We start from the raw sequence: 17,837 nt of genomic DNA, 5'->3' as shown, positions 1-17,837 counted from the left end.
GCATTTTGCAGCATAAACAACACTTTTAGACTGACAAGTGAAATGACCATGTATATTAACCTTATAGTCAGCCAGTCTAAATGTTACCCCTGTTTTAATAACTTTGGGGCACTGCTTGCACATCCCACATTTAAAGTTTCCAAAGGGCCAATTGTTATGTTCTTTTTCTACCCTATTAATTTCAAGTAGATTTTTAAAAGATCTATCCTTTTTAACATCAATAAATGGCTTAGTGCCTAATTTTTCTACAGTCATATAATCCAAATTAAAGACGGACCAGTTTTTATTGACAGTTTTTACTAGAACTAAACTGTCTTTATTGAATGTTGTAACAAAGGAGAAGGTCTTTTTCTCTTTTTCTTGTTCTCCTCTATTCATTGCCCCTTCATCAATAACACCTGTTACATATTCACCGTCACAAGATGTGGACTGTTGACTTAAGATGGGCCTGAAAATCCCACTAGTTATTTTTTAACTTCCGGATTTACTTTCTGCAGTAGGTGTTCAGGGTAACCCCTTCTAAACATGTTCATAATAAAACTGGTTTCAGCTATAAAGTCATCATCATCTGTTACCATCCTGGCTGCTCTTACTAGCTGACCTTCTACCACTGATCTTTTTTGGCATGAAGGGTGGCAACTACTGTAATCCAAATAAGAGTTTGAGAAAGTTGGTCTTCTATAGATCCTTGATCTAAGTTTCTGCTTCTTTTTACCTATACTAATTTCTACATCCAAATAATATATTCTCTCCTTATGTAAAGTCTGAGTAAATTCTAAAAAGGTGGTACTATTATTAATGTAATCCAGAAATTCATCCAAGAGCTCTGATGACCCCACCCAAACTAAAAAAAGGTCATTCAAAAACTTTGTGTAGTATTTTATATTTTCCACAAATATACTTTTAAATATGTATTCAGTTTCCCAAAAAGACAATGAAATTTGCATATATGGGGGCACAAGCAGCCCCCATAGCAACATCTACCACCTGCTTGAAGTACTGCCCCTCAAAGAAAATGTAATTATTGTGAAGAATGACTTCCATGAGGGCAACTTAATATGATCCTTTGTGTATTTTTTAGTCATACAAAGCTGTGCTTCAAGCCATTCTAATCCCTCCTTATGGGGTATAACTGAAAATAAATTTTTAACATCTATAGTAAAAAAATCATGCCTTCAGAAAACACTGCTTTGTTTAAATCCTTCAGAAAATCCCACAAATATTTACATACATACTTAAGTTCTTCCAACCCCTCTTTTAAATAAAAGTCTACTAACTTTGCCACAAAGTGGGTTTGGATCTTTTTCCGTCCACTATAGGTCTAAATGGGGGTTGATTCAGGTCCCTATGGATCTTAGGAATCCTAAAGATACTTGCAATCACCGGGTATTCATTTTTGATGTAATTATACTCATCCAGGTTAATTTGACCCTGAAAAATCATGTCATCCAGTGTGATATCTATCCTTTTAAAGGCAATGTTAATTTCATTTTGTGAAACATTATGCTGTAAAAGTACCATCCATTAAAATAACATTCATACTGTTACTATAGTCTGTTTTGTATGATTATCATCCCATTTCCCTTATGAGGTTTCTTCACATGAATTTGTTTATCAGTGACCATATCAAATAAGCACGCCCTTTCACTAGCAGTCATATTGTCATCACCCACATTGGCCTCTTCCTTCAACGTTTGTCTAAAATCCACCTCACAAGTTTTTTTCAAAACAATGTACAAGATTATGCATAGGTGGATTAAACATACTAAGTTTTTTTCAAACAGCTTTTAACACAGTCTATATTTTCCCCATTTGAATTAAAGAAGAAACACAAATTTAATTTTCTAGTATATAGCTTCAAATCAAGTAGTAAATCAACAATAGGACCTCTGTGTGCAGGAATAAAACTGAACTCCTTAGATAGTACATATGCATGCATCTGAGTAATAGTCTTACTAGAATAGTTATACACCTGAAAATCTTTTGCAGTGTTAAAAGTAATATCAGACCCTCTTTGTTGGTCTACCATTTCTTCATCAAAAATATTAGCCACCATTGAATCAGATTCAAAAGGGCCATTCACATTTAACTGTGTATTAAAATCACTAAATAAATCATTTGAACAGTCAAAATCCATTGAAATGTCCATGGGAACACTAAAATAGCTTGTTTCAGTATTAAAATCATAAAATAAGTCACTTGTAGAGGCTTTTTTACCTTCAATTGCAGTGTCCAAACTTATTAGCTTTTTTTCTTTTGCCAACTGCCATATTTCCATTTTGGTCATGTTCTTTGGGCTAAGTAATCACCATTCCTGTTGCTGTTCTCCTGTTGCTGTTGAAAATCCCCTGGATAATTGTTTCTTTCATTAAATTCAGAGTTATTCTTCAAACACTTAGACCTCTTCACCCCTTCAGTGATTTCAGCATAAGTGTTAGGCCTGTGTGCATTCTGCTGCTTTTGAAAACTTGGTGGTGATGTCATCTCTACACATGATTCCCACAGTTGTGATTGGTTGAAGTAAGGTTGTTTCCATGGCTACCAGTACCTTTGGGTTAGGCACAATAATTTCTATATGCTTCGAAGTTCCAGCTGATTTTCTTCATTTTCCTTAGAAATATATCATTACAAATATTGTCAATCTTGGAAAAATGTTAACATAGTTCATTTTATAGTGCTCAAAAAGAACATCCTTCCTAAAAGCGCCATGTATAACCTCAATTCTTTATTGAGGTTATCCATAGCAGTTAAGTTGTTTTTGATCATTAACTGCATCATTTTCAAGCCTGCCCTGTCAAAAATACTATGCAAGTCTCTAATGAAACCAGGGTCTGTCGAGCCACCATTAGGGTAATACCACAATCACAACCCCTTAGGTACTTGTTTAAGTTCAATGTTTCTCTACAGGTAACTATTCTCCAACTGTATTTTTTTGTATTTTAACAACACATCGTCAAAACATTTTAAAGTGTCCAGAAATGGCATACCTATGTTGTCATTGGTACTATTAAGTTGCTGTCAATACACATTAGTATTCTGGTGAAAAGAAAAATGGTTGTGCTTCCAATCACCCAATGTACCCGTTCTTTCACCAGAAATAACAGGTGTGGCTTGTGTAAATGGTAAGCCTAAACTCAAGTTCATACCATGATTGCCACTTAGTGAGAGTCCCACAGTTCTAATGTGGTGAGATTGGTCTACCAATTGCTGGCTAACCTGTTGTAGTAAAGATGTTAAATTACCATTGGATCCAAAACCATCTTGTTGGGTGCCATCAATGCTGCTGTTTCCATCTATACCTCATGACTAGGGAACCAGAACCACACAATAAGACTCCAAAGAAATAAATTGCAGCCAAGGATAGGACCTCAAATGGAAACAGTTCTCCTTATTGGATACAACCACAATAAATGTTAAGAGCTTTCGTCCCCCATAAAATTACATGGGACTTCTTCAGAACAAAAAACATCTGCATGGATCTTCTTCTTCTTTCAGCTGCTCCCGTTAGGGGTTGCCACAGCAGATCAACTGTTTCCATTTCTTCCTGTCCTCTGCATCTTGCTGTGTCACACCAACCACATGCATGTCCTCTCTCACCACATCCATGCATGTCCTCTCTCACCACATCCATGTTTAAAATCCACCTCAGAGCATTTTTGTTCTGGCTATACTACTCAGAAACAGCTCCACATCGTCCTGCAGAGTGGTCCTAGCTACAGAGAACTGAGACAAGCGACTACTTTCCAGATTTAAGTATTGTTTTCTGTTTTTTACTTTGAATACCTTCTCTTGCTTATTTTAAACAAGCTTATACTGTTTTTTTAACTGTTTGCTGCATTTTATAGTATCTGCACTTAAAATTTTACCTGGTCGAAAATTAATTGAAAATCTGTTGTTTGTTTGTTTAATTTAACTATTGAGGCTGCCCACTAAAGTGTGCTAGCCTGTGTAACTGATTTATTGCTGCCTTCTGTATTTCTGAGTGTTTTCTATCTAAAAACAAAAAAAACAAAAAAATAATCCTTGTTTTCCGCCTCCTTGACTAGTTTAGACCAGTTTACAGGCTTTGCTGTATTCTGGGCTGTGGTGTAGTTCCTGTGTTGTCCATTACCTTACTTGGATAAGAAGGATGTTTCTTTGCTCACCAGTGGGAGTGGGGAGCCTTGAGCAGCCTATCTGTCCCTGAAGGAGTGATCTCAGCACAAGAGCTGTAGTAATTGGTTGTTTTGGACCATTTCTAGCTCTTTTGAAGTTCCCTGTTTAAAATCCGCATTTGCGCGGCTTTGCGCGATTGTGTGCATAGCGCAGCGCCGGTTAAACAGGGTTAAACTTTTTCTGGCTCCGCCAAGTCTGCTCTTCAAATTTTCCCTTAGAAAGCTCTACTCTTAGAATAACCAGTCTACTCATTATATTATAAGCATAGCACTTGTTCTCAAAGCTTCTCTTCTAAGCAAGCACTCTCAAACTCAAGTAGCACTACATCCACCTACCACCCCAACCACTTCCCTTAAAGGCACAGCACTCTCTTATAATATTCTGGCATGTCGAGTGGTAGATTGTTAGCATCTTCTCCTGTTCAGCTGGTTAATCTGGGAATCTTGCGACAATGCTATAATTGTCTCATGTACACAGACAACCCTCTCCTCCTCCCAACAAACACAAATACATGTGAGAGATGTAACTATATAGCCAAACTGGAGGCTGAACTCTCTCAACTCAGGACTGGCAAGACCAGACAGGAGGAGAAGGTAACCACACACACAACAAACCCAGTCACACATAAGACCTACCCCAAATGCAAATCAAGCACATAATAACACAAAAACATACTCGGAGGCTCTATTAAAAAACTTACCAAAACAACAGAGGCTCCCAAAGCAGACACTCAAAAATCCACCACCTCAAAACATAACACATGCAACACATACTTCAATAAATCGGTGTGTCAATAAATCACAGCCCTTAAGGCCAAACACTCTGCCTGATACACTAGTGATAGGTGACTCTATAGTCAGACACACTGACATCCCACTTACCAGGCTGAGCAAGGAGATGGTAATGGTAAGCTGCCTATTGGGGGCTAGAATCCGCCATATAACACATGCACTCTGGTCACTCAAAAGCACGTACAAATATGACTCCGTCATTGTCCATGCCGGCATGAATGACCTGAGATGTACCTCCTTGGACTACATGAAAAGAGACATAGAGGAGCTCTCTGATTATGTAGCCCAGGCTGGTATGACCCTGACCCTGGGCAGCATCCTGCTCTCACCAAGAATGATGCCACAATACAAAGACAAGATGATCAGCTTTAATAATTGGCTCAATTACTGGTGTCATTCTAGGGGGATCCAATGTCTGTCTGCTTGGGATGACATGCTGGACAAGCCACGCTGCTTCGCAAGGGACGGCTTGCACCTGTCAACACTGGGCTTCCGGATATTGGCAAAGGCTCTTGCCACCCCCATAGTGCCTTTTTTAGGCAAGGCTCAAAAGACGAACCCACCTCCTTAGAAAACAAAAATGGAAAAAAATTAAGGGTGATGCTGCTCAATGCCAGAAGTCTAAATCTCAAGATGCAGGCTCTTGAAACACTCCTCAGTATGGAGAACATCGATGTCTGCGCTGTAACCGAGACCTGGTTCAAGGCTCCTGAGAGCACCCCAGCGCTACCAGGCTTTACCTTGTATCATGCTTTTCGGCCCCAAAACCCGGGCCGAACCACAAAGGGAGGGGGAGTGTCCATATTCATCAAGGATACCCACACCTCCAGGTTAGTGGCAACTCATGAAGCATTGGAGACCATCTAGGTGCAGCTAACCATAGGCAAAACTGCTATACAACTGGTTGCATGTTACAGACCACCCTCCCAATCTCAAGAACCCCACTCAGCCTTCCTGAAGACATTGGAAGATATGAATGTCTCACCAAATACCATCATATTGGGAGACTTCAACTACCCTAACATAGACTGGGTGCACTATTCTAGCCCAAACACCCTAGCCCAAAGGTTCCTGGAATTCATAAACTCCAATGCAATGGAACAGCTAGTCACCTCTCCCACAAGTGGGGATAATATACTAGACCTGATCATCACAAACATGGGGACAAAATGCTCCACACCGGAAGTATTGCCCTCACTGGTGAGATCTGACCACAAACTAATCACCCTGGATATACATTTACCACCTCCACCCCCAGCACAAAAGACTACAGTGAGAAATTTCTCAAAAGCCGACTTTACACTTCTCAAGACTGAGATGGTATCATTTAAGCCCACAGGGCCAATGGAAACCACATCCCACAATGCTGAATCCTACACAAATGCTTTCTATGGACATCTCCAAGAATGCATGGATCGTGCAATCCCAAATAAAACCAAGACCCACTCCACCAAAGGAAAGCATCCTGTCTGGTGGACCCCAGCCATAAACAAATTGTATAACAAAAGAAGGAAGCTACTGCAAGACAGAGCAAAATCCCATAAAGGAAAGGCATCTCTGATCAGCACTAGTAGAAAGCTACATTCTCTCATAAAAATATCCAAGGCCAACTTTGAGAGAAAAATCGCCAAGGACACTAAAGATAACCACAAGGCATTCTTCAGTTATGTTAGAAACCTGGGTGGAAACCCTCAGATATGCTCAGAGTTAGTACACAACAACAAAAAATTTACCGAACCCACAGATATTGCCAACATTCTGGCAGACAGGTTCAGTGCAAATTTCTCCCCTCCCTCACCTCCAAAAGAAGAAATACTCATCCCAGCTGAATGTAACCTCCCTATCATCTCTGATGTCCAGGTGAGAACCGCCCTCAGCAAAGCAAAAAACACAGCATCTATGGGACCTGATGGTATCCCCGGCTGCGTGATACGTGAACTCCAAGAGGAGCTAAACACGCATATAAAAATGTTATTTAACCTTAGCCTTACTACAGTATATGTACCTGAACACTGGCGTACAGCAACAGTGGTCCCACTCCACAAGGGAGGCTCCACTACAGACCCTGGGAACTTCCACCCCATAAGCTTGACCAGCCTGGTTTGCAAAGCTATGGAAAGAATTATTATGGAACTCATAAACAACGACATTGGGGACCTACAGACACTTGATTCCACCCAGTTCAGCTTTGTAAAGGGCAGATCCTGCCTTTTGAACCTGGTTGACTTTTTTGAAACAGTCACTAGAGCCATTGATGAGGGCAAGGCAGTCCATACAGCCTACCTGGACTTGGCTAAAGCCTTCGCACAATACCCCACTCGGGGATCATAGATAAGCTAAACAGCTTAAATATAAATCCATATGTCACAAGATGGGTTGCAAACTGGCTAAAGAACAGAACCCATAAGGTCAAGATTGCGGGAGCCATGACAGACTCAAAGCCAGTCACAAGTGGTGTCCCACAGGGCTCTGTCCTGGGACCCCTCTTGTTCGGCATTTACTTCTCAGATGTGAAAGCAAACATGGGAGGGTTGTGGCTGACAAAGTTCGCAGATGACTGCAAACTAGGTGCCATAGTCGATACACCAGCTGACACATACATCCTACAGAAAGGCCTCACCGAAACGGACAACTGGTGCCGGAATCATGGCCTTAAACTGAATGCCAAGAAATGTATAGTCATCCCCTTTGGGAAAAACAAAGTACCCACAAATTATCACATAGACAGTAACCCACTGAGTACCGAAAAAGTAATCAGAGACCTGGGGACCCAAGTTGATAGTGACCTCTCATTTGACACCCATGTTGCCAAAGTGGTTAGAAAGACTTTCTACCTTGCCCACCTTATCACGAAGGGGTTCACATCCAGATCAAAGGAGGTCATTGTGCCCCTGTACTCCTCCCTTATCAGGCCCATGATTGAGTACAATGCCCCATTTGGTATGTACCTCACCCGGCACTTACAACAGCTGGAGAGACCCCAGAAGTACCTCACCAAGAGGATCAAGGGTCTCCAACATATGTCATATGCTGCCAGGCTAAAGAAACTCCAGCTCTATTCAGTAGCATACAGCCTGCTCAGAGGTGATCTGTGCCTGACGTACAAGGCCATGTCCAACCAGGAATTGATGGACATGCTCCACCTCAAAAAATCTAAATCCATAAGAACCACTAGAGCCAAAGATTTAAACCTCAGTACAAACATGAATAGAACATGTTGGAGGGACAGATTCATAACTCAGAGGCTTCCCATACTCTGGAACAAAATCCCAGTCCATGTTAGGCAGAGCCCCTCACTGACGCTCTTCAAGAGAAATCTTGACGAGTGGATGGGAGATCGAAGGTTTACCCTGGGGGTCACCCCTGTGTCGCTACTTGACAGAGGCACAGTAAACTAATTTTAATAAGTAAGGGGGTCTTCAATGTGTCACTACTAGACAAAGGCACAGTATTCTAAATTTATTCTATACACCTTAGTACTACTGCATGGGGTGGCGAAAGCCACATCTCTAGGGCTAGGCTTGCAAATGCCCCAGGGCAGATAGCCTTGTACTAAACTATGAAACTATAAACCTTATCTTAGGCCTTCCTTTTTTCCTGTTACCTGGCAGCTTCATCCTTAGCATCTTTTTCCCAATATACTCTGCATCCCTCCTCAGCACATGTTCAAACCAATGTAATCTTGCCTCTCTGGCTTTGTCTCCAAACCTTCCAACCTGGGCTGACCCTCTAATATACTTATTCCTAATTCTGTGCATCTTCGTCACACCCAGTGCAAATCTTAACATCTTCAACTCTGCCACGTCAAGTTCTGACTCCTGCCTTTTTGTCAATGCCACTGTCTCCAACACATATAACATAGCTGGTCTCACTAACCTCTTGTAGACCTTCCCTTTCACTCTTACTGGTACTCATCTGTCACAAATCACTCCTGACACTCTTCTCCACCTACTCCATCCTGCCTGTACTCTCTTCCTCACCTCTCTTCCACACTCACCATTACTCTGAACTGTTGATCCCAAGTACTTAAACTCATTCACCTTCGCCACCTCTACTCCCTGCATCCTCACCATTCCTCTATCCTCCCTGTCATTCACACAAATATATTCTGTCTTAGTCCTGCTGACCTTCATTCCTGTTCTCTCTAGAGCATATCTCCACCTCTCAAGGGTCTCCTCCACCTGTTCCCTACTCTCACTACAGATCACAATGTCATCTGCAAAAAAAACATCTGCATGGATCAGGTTTAAATATTATTCAAACACATACTCAACCAATCAAAGTTAAAAAAACAATAAACCAATTAAAAAACATTAACCCTCAATGTGCCTGAGCTTTAGTAAACAATATATACAATTATATTCATTCAGGCCAGGGTACTCAGATGCATTTAGCTTTAATTGCCATCTTAGTTAACACAATTTCAAGTGTTCTGGTAACACCCTCCATTGACTGTCTAATACCATCTGCTACAGAACAAAAAAAAAAAAAAAAAACACATATTCATTGTGTTCTAGTATATGTTTAGATAATACATTTGTACTTCTACCATTTTTATATCATTTAGATATTCGTACATTCTTTCTCTGAACTTTCTACAGGTTTTTCCTATATAAAATGCTGGACATTGCAGGCATTTTGCAGCATAAACAACACTTTTAGACTGACAAGTGAAATGACCATGTATATTAACGTTATAGTCAGCCAGTCTAAATGTTACCCCTGTTTCAATAACTTTGGGGCACTGCCTGCACATCCCATATTTAAAGTTTCCAAAGGGCCAGTTATTATGTTCTTTTTCTACCCTATTATTTTTAAGTAGATTTTTAAAAGATCTATCCTTTTTAACATCAATAAATGGCTTAGTGCCTAATTTATCTACAGTCTTATAATCCAAATTAAGGATGGACCAGTTTTTATTGACAGTTTTTACTACAGCTAAACTGTCTTTATTGAATGTTGTAACAAAGGAGAAGGTCTTTTTCTCTTTTTCTTGTTCTCCTCTATTCATTGCCCCTTCATTAATAACACCTGTTACATGTTTACCGTCACAAGATGTGGACTGTTGACTTAAGATGGGCCTGAAAATCCCACTAGTTATTTTTGAACTTCCGTATTTACATTCTGCAGTAGGTGTTCAGGGTAACCCCTTCTCCTAAACATGTCCATAATAAAATTGGTTAAAGCTATGAAGTCATCATCATCTGTTAACATCCTGGCTGCTCTTACTAGCTGCCCTTCTACCACTGACCTTTTCTGGTATGAAGGGTGGCAACTACTGTAATCCAAGTAAGAGTTTGAGAAAGTTGGTTTTCTATAGATCCTTGATCTAAGATTCTGCTTCTCTTTGTATATACTAATTTCCACATCCAAATAATATATTCTCTCCTTATGTAAAGTCTGAGTAAATTCTAAAAAGGTGGTACTATTATTAATGTAATCCAGAAATTCATCCAAGAGCTCTGATGACCCCGCCCAAAATAAAAAAAGGTCATCCAAAAACCTTGTGTAGTATTTTATATTTTCCACAAATCTACTTTTAAATGTGTATTCAATTTCCCAAAAGGACATAATGTAATTTGCATACATGGGGGCACAAGCGTCTCCCATAGCTACACCTACCACCTGCTTGAAGTATTGCCCCTCAAAGAAAATGTAATTATTGTGAAGAATGACTTCCATGAGGGCAATTATCAAATTTATATGATCCTGTGTGTATTTCTTAGTCAAACAAAGCTGTGCTTCAAGCCATACTAAACCCTCCTTATGGGGTATAACTGAAAATAAATTTTAAACATCTATAGTAAAAAAAATCATGCCTTCAAAAAACGCTACTTTGTTAAAATCCTTCAGAAAATCCCATGAATCTTTACATACGTACTTAGGTACTACCACCCCCTCTTTTAAATAAAAGTCTACTAACTTTGCCATAAAGTGGGTCTTGAATCTTTTTCCATTCACTGCAGGTCTAAATGGTGGTTGATTCAGGACCTTATGGATCTTAGAGATCCGAAAGATACTTGCAATCACCAGGTATTCAATTGTGATGTAATTATACTCATCCAGGTTAATTTGACCCTGAAAAATCATGTCATCTAGTGTGATGTCTATCCTTTTAAAGGCAGTGTTAATTTCATTTCGTAAAACTTCTATATCAGTAACATCCACTAAAATAACATTCATAATGTTACTATAGTCTATTTCTTATGATTATCATCCCATTTCCTTTATCAGGTTTCATCACACAAATGTGTTTATCAGTGACCATATCAAATAAGCACTTCCTTTCACTAGCAGCCATATTGTCATCACCCACATTGGCCTCTTCCTTCAACAATTGCCTAAAATCCACCTCACAAGTTTTATCAAAACAATGTACAAGATTATGCATAGGTGGATTAAACATACTGGGTTTTTTCAAACAGCTTTTAACACAGTCTACATTTTCCCCATTTGAATTAAAGAACAAACACAAATTATTTTTCTAGTATATAGCTTCAAATCAAGTAGTAAATCAACAATAAGACCTCGGTGTGCAGGAATAAAACTGAACTCCTTAGATAGCACATATGCATGCATCTGAGTAATATTCTTACTAGAATAGTTATACACCTTAAAATCTTTTGCAGTGTTAAAAATAATATCAGGCCTTCTTTGTTGTTCTACCATTTCTTCATCAAAAATGTTTGCCACCATTGCATCAGATTCAAAAGGGCCATTCAAATTTAACTGTGTGTTAAAATCACTAAATAAATCATTTGAACAGTCAAAACCCATTGAAATGTTCATGGAAACACTTGTTTCAGTGTTAAAATCACAAAATAAGTCACTTGTAGAGGCATTTTTACCTTCAAATGCAGTGTTCATACTTATTAGAGTTTTTATTAGCGTAGACCAACAAAGAGGGACTGATACACTGCAAAAGATTTTCAGGTGTATAACTATTCTAGTAAGAATATGACTCAGATGCATGCAAATGTGCTATCTAAGGGGTTCAGTTTTATTGCTGCACACCGAGGTCTTATTGTTGATTTACTACTTGATTTGAAGCTATATACTAGAAAATTAAATTTGTGTTTGTTCTTTAATTCAAATTGGGAAAATGTAGACTGTGTTAAAAGCTGTTTAAAAAACCTAGTCTGTTTAATCCACCTATGCATAATCTTGTACATTGTTTTGATAAATCTTGTGAGGTGGATTTTAGGCAAATGTTAAAGGAAGAGCCCAATGTGGGTGATGACAATATGACTGCTAGTGAAAGGGCGTGCTTATTTGATATGGTCACTGATAAACAAATTTGTGTGATGAAACCTGATAAGGGAAATGGGATGATAATCATACAAAACAGACTATAGTAACATTATGAATGTTATTTTAATGGATGGTACTTTTACAGAAGTTTCATAAAATGAAATTAACACTGCCTTTAAAAGGATAGATATCACACAGGATGACATGATTTTTCAGGGTCAAATTAACCTGGATGAGTACAATTACATCAAACACGAATACCTGGTGACTGCAAGTATCTTTGGGATCCCTAAGATCCATGAGGACCTGAATCAACCCCCATTTAGACCTATAGTGGACAACCAAAAGATCCAAGACCTACTTTATGGCAAAGTTAGTAGACTTTTATTTAAAAGAGGGGGTGGAAAAACTTAAGTATGTATGTAAAGATTTGTGGGATTTTCTGAAGGATTTTAACAAAGTAGCATTTTTTGAAGGCATGATTTTTGTTACTATAGCTGTTAAAAAATTATTTTTAGTTATACCCCATAAGGAGGGTTTAGAATGGCTTAAAGAACATCTTCATATGACTATGAAATACACACAGGATCGTATTAATTTAATAATTGCCCTCATGGAAGTCATTCTTTACAATAATTTCATTTTCTTTGAGGGACAATACTTCAAGCAGGTGGTAGTTGTAGCTATGGGGGCCATTTGTGCCCCTCATGTATTCAAATTACCTTATCTCTTTTTGGGAAACTGAATACATATTTAAAAGTAGATTTGTGGAAAATATAAAATACTACATAAGGTTTTTGGATGACCTTTTTTTAGTTTGGGCGGGGTCATCAGAGCTCTTGGATGAATTTCTGGATTACATTAATAATAGTACCACCTTTTTAGAATTTACTCAGACTTTACATAAGGAGAGAATATATTATGTGGATGTATAAATTAGTATAGACAAAGAGAAGCAGAAACTTAGATCAAGGAACTATAGAAAACCAACTTTCTCAAACTCTTATTTGGATTACAGTAGTTGCCACCCTTTATGCCAAAAAAAAATCAGTGGTAGAAGGGCAACTAGTAAGAGCAGCCAGGATGGTAACAGATGATGATGACTTTATAGCTGAAACCAAATTTATTATGGCCATGTTTAGAAGGGGTTACCCTGAACACCTACTGCAAAAAGTAAATACGGAAGTTCAAACAAAAATAACTAGTGGGATTTTCAGGCCCATCTTAAGTCAACAGTCCACATCGTGTGACGGTGAACATGTAACAGGTGTTATTGATGAAAGGACAATGAATAGAGGAGAACAAGAAAAAGAGAAAAATACCTTTTCCTTTATTACAATATTCAATAAAGACAGTTTAGCTGTAGTAAAAACTGTTCATAAAATCTGGTCTATCCTTAATTTGGATTATGTGACTGTAGAAAAATTAGGCACTAAGCCATTTATTGCGTTTAAAAAGGACAGATCTTTTAAAAATCTACTTGAAAATAATAGGGTAGGAAAGGAACATAATAATAGGCCCTCTTGAAACTTTAAATGTGGGATGTGCAGGCAGTGCCCCAAAGTTATTGAAACAGGGGTAACATTTAGACTGGCTGACTATAAGGTTAATATACATGGTCATTTCACTTGTCAGTTTAAAAGTGTTCAAATCAGTCAAACCAGCCACAAAGAGAATTCCAAACCAGTAAAAGCAAAAGACCGGGTCCAGGCAGGTAGAAACAGTCTTTAATAACACGGTTTAAAATCGCTTTAAAACATCTATGTATAGCGTGTAAGAATATTTACAATACGCTCATCAAACTGGATCGGTTAAATAGTTTAACAGCGTGTAAATAACTTACTATGTACGCTCAAAGAATTAAATGAAATAATAACTAGAAGTAAGCGCTTTCGTTTGTCTTGAATGACAAACTTCCTGGGTCAGAGGAAGTCAGAGGAAGTTTGTCATTCAAGACAAACAAAAGCACTTACTTCTAGTTATTATTTCATTTCATTTTTTGAGCGTACATAGTAAGTTATTTACACGCTGTTAAACTATTTAACTGATCCAGTTTGTTGAGCGTACTGTAAATATTTTTATACGCTATACATAGATATTTTAAAGCAATTTTAAACCGTGGTTATTAAAGACTGTTTCTACCTGCCTGGACCTGGTAGTTTAAAAGTGTTGTTTATGCTGCAAAATGCCTGCAATGTCCAGCATTTTATATAGGAAAAACCTGTCAAAAGTTCAGAGAAAGAATGTATGAACATCTAAATGATTTAAAAAAATGGTAGAAGTACAAATGCACTATTTAAACATATAGTAGAACACAATGAAAATGTATTTTTTTTTGTTCTGCAGCAGATAGTTTTAGACAGCCAAGGGAGGGTGTTACAAGAGCACTTAGAATTGTGTGAACTAAGATGGCAATTAAAGCTAAATGCATCTGAGTACCCTGGCCTGAATAAATATAATAGTATATATTGTTTATTAAAGCTCAGGCACTTTGGGGGTTAATTTTTTTATTGTTTTTTTTTTTTAACTTTGATTGGTTGAGTATGTGTTTGAATAATATTTAAACCTGATCTATGTAGATGTTTTTTGTTCTGAAGAAGTCCCATGTAATTTTATGGAGGACAAAAGTGCTTAATGTTTATTGTGGTTGTATCCAGTAAAGAGAACCATTTCTGTTAGAGGTCCTGTCCTTGGCTACATACAGGAATAATGCCCTTACTGTGACCCATGCAACCCCGGACTGACTAGTGAGGTTGTCACTGAAAGGGTCTGCATCAGATGTGGTTCATCTATCATTCTGGAGGACAGAGGAAGACACACTGTTGTAATGTGGGTACATACATTAATTTTACAGAAATATTTTGCCTTTTAGTCCAGTTTTTGGTTTCATAAAGGGTGAGATTCTAAAAGACTCTGGCATGAAATAACATGCTACACCAAACACTCTATAACCACGTCCAAAACATAGGGTTCTACCAGTTCTTATTCAGTATATGCTAATGAGAAAGTTCTAAGTCCTACACCAAAGTCTGAAAGGGTAATCAGGCTTGATTTGCTGAAAAAACATCAGTGCTGTACATTGACAAAAGTCACTAATGAACAGAGGTAATGCAACAGAATACCTCATTAAATTCAATGGATTCAACTGGTGAAACAGACACTCCACTTGGATGTGAGAACTTGCTACTGCAGACGGTGCCTAGTGGAAAGCCACACTGCTTGCAGTACTGTGCTTCATATACAGGGGGTGCTGTACTTCACAGTCTGGGAGCCATGACAGAATGAAGTCCAGACAAATGAATGATTAGGTGGTTTGGCTGTTTCCTATGTTAGTGGCTGATGCATTGCAAGGACTTCTAAGTTATCAATAGATCAAATTCTGTAGTCGACTAGCATCCCTCTGCATGCTGGTCCCCTGGTATGGAAGAAAAGAATGACTGTATAGCCCTGATGACTGCCATGCCTGTATTCCTCACTCTCACCTTACTCTAATTTTTTTTTTAATTTTGCCAAGTCTTTTGGGTTTCTAGATGGGAATGGAACCCATTCCCAGGTCAAAGTAGGATTAAAGATCTTGAAATTAGTACTTTTTTAATCTTTGATTTTAGCCAGAAGTGCTCTTCGCAGCACCTGCAATGTAGCCAGTACTGAGTCCTTCTGCAATTCATATGGAGTTACATGTGTCGGTAACATATCTAAGTACGATTGTAAATTCCTTTTTATAAGACCTGTAGCTCCTACTACTATTGAAACTATCTTGGTATCCTTCTTCCACATTGCCCTCATTTCTGCTTGCAAATCCTTTGTGTCTCTTTGTACATAAGACACTGTAGTTAGTAGGTGTAGCATTTTCAATGAACATGCTACTTTTGTCTTCTTTTCATGGACTTACTATATCTGGTTTTCTCGCATATATTTATTAAACTGTTGGGAATGGGTGACCCCATGTGATATAAACTTCATAATTTTCTATAATGCTTTATGGCTCAGGTTTCCAATGTTTTTCAGCTACTTCACTATTATGTTTGCACAATCCCCAGTGCAACAGTTTTGCCGCATTATTATGACTTTCAATATACAATCCTTCTGACATTAGTATGTCACAACCAGCAACAAGATGTGCAACTATTTCCAATTCTGTTTCACAGAACCTACATTTGTTTGTTTCCCACATGTTCAATGGACTTTGCAATCCAACATGTATGTAGTCCACTATATTGGGCCACCAATATTAACTTTTCGTCTTTTGGTTTAAATTCACCTCTCCTTAACTATTTCTGCATTCGATCCTGATCAACATGAGTTAGTTCCAAGAGTTATTTATACTTGCAACTTATGCATTTTCCACATTTCTTGCCTTCTCATCTGATCCTTCACCTTATATTCTTTCTTTAGTTATTTGGCACATTCATTTGCTGCCTCATTTTTATCTATTCTGGTTTGATTTCCATTCCTGCTTGACGCTGATATGCTTCTGCTAAACTAAGGAGGGAAGTCATCTTTGACTTATTCTCCTTATGTTTTAAAACTTTCACTACATTTGGGTCTTGCAAGGTCAGCAGATATGTGTGCAGTTCTATGATTGCAGATTTATGCATGTAATCAATTTCTAGGAGGTGCATACTGCCTTCAGAATGGGAAATATATATGCTTGATGTACACTGAGTTTTATAAATTATTTGATGAGTGTGAAGCATCCTTCTTGTTTTTCTGTCCAACCGATCCAACACCATTTGGAACCAGTCAATCACTCCAAAACTGTAAGTTAGGACAGGAAGAGTAAATTGGTTTATAGCTTGGACTTTGTTCCTAGATGTCAGTGCTGTTTTCAGCATCAACTTTAGTCTTCTAAAATATTCCTTACTAAGTTTTATTTGCATTTGTTCATGTTTTATTGTTGATCCTTCATTAATTCCCAAATATTTATATACTCCCTCTTGTTAAAGTTCTTTTGTATCACATTCCTGTCCCAGAGTGATGTTTCCTTAGTGCTGCAGCTTTCCTGCTTTAAAGGTTGCTTTTGCACATTTATCAAGACAAAATGACATTCTTATATTATCTGAGAACGTTTTGACCATTTGCAGTTGTGCTTTCAGTTCCTCATCTGATGATCTATACAGTTTTAAATCATCCACAAAAAGAAGATGAGAAGTCTTTACACTTTTTTGTTTACTGAGAGCCAAATTGTAGCCATGACCTAATCTGTTAACCAGACAGCACAGTGGGTTAAGGACAAGACAACAGAGCAGCGGTGATAAAGAGTCACCCTGGAATATCTCCCTTTGAATTTTTATGTCTGGAATAATAATGTGTCCTTTATAATGGCTTAACTGCAAACAGGTTGCCACTGTTTTGTGGTTGCTGTAGTATAATATGTCCTGAGTAGATAATGAGATGAGGGTTCAAAGCTGCCTTAGAGCTGAAGAAGACAAACCAGATAAACGTCCAAGTTGCCACTAACAGGAACTGCAGGCAAAAATAAAATCTTTGCTGTATTTAGTAGATGTTGAGAGTGCTTGCCTGAAAGTGGATAGTATAGCTTCAAGCCATGCTAATGAGTGCCCATAGCCAGTGTCTACCTGTTGCTGAGGTAGGAGCTGAGAAGAGCAACTTGACTTAGAAGGAAGCAAATGAACACTA

This window comes from Protopterus annectens, chromosome 1.part2, assembly GCF_019279795.1.
Source record: "Protopterus annectens isolate FY-2018-M chromosome 1.part2, PAN1.0, whole genome shotgun sequence".
Classification (NCBI taxonomy): Eukaryota; Metazoa; Chordata; order Ceratodontiformes; family Protopteridae; genus Protopterus; species Protopterus annectens.
The sequence above is the reverse complement of the archived record's forward strand: the minus strand, read 5'-3'. Positions refer to the sequence as shown.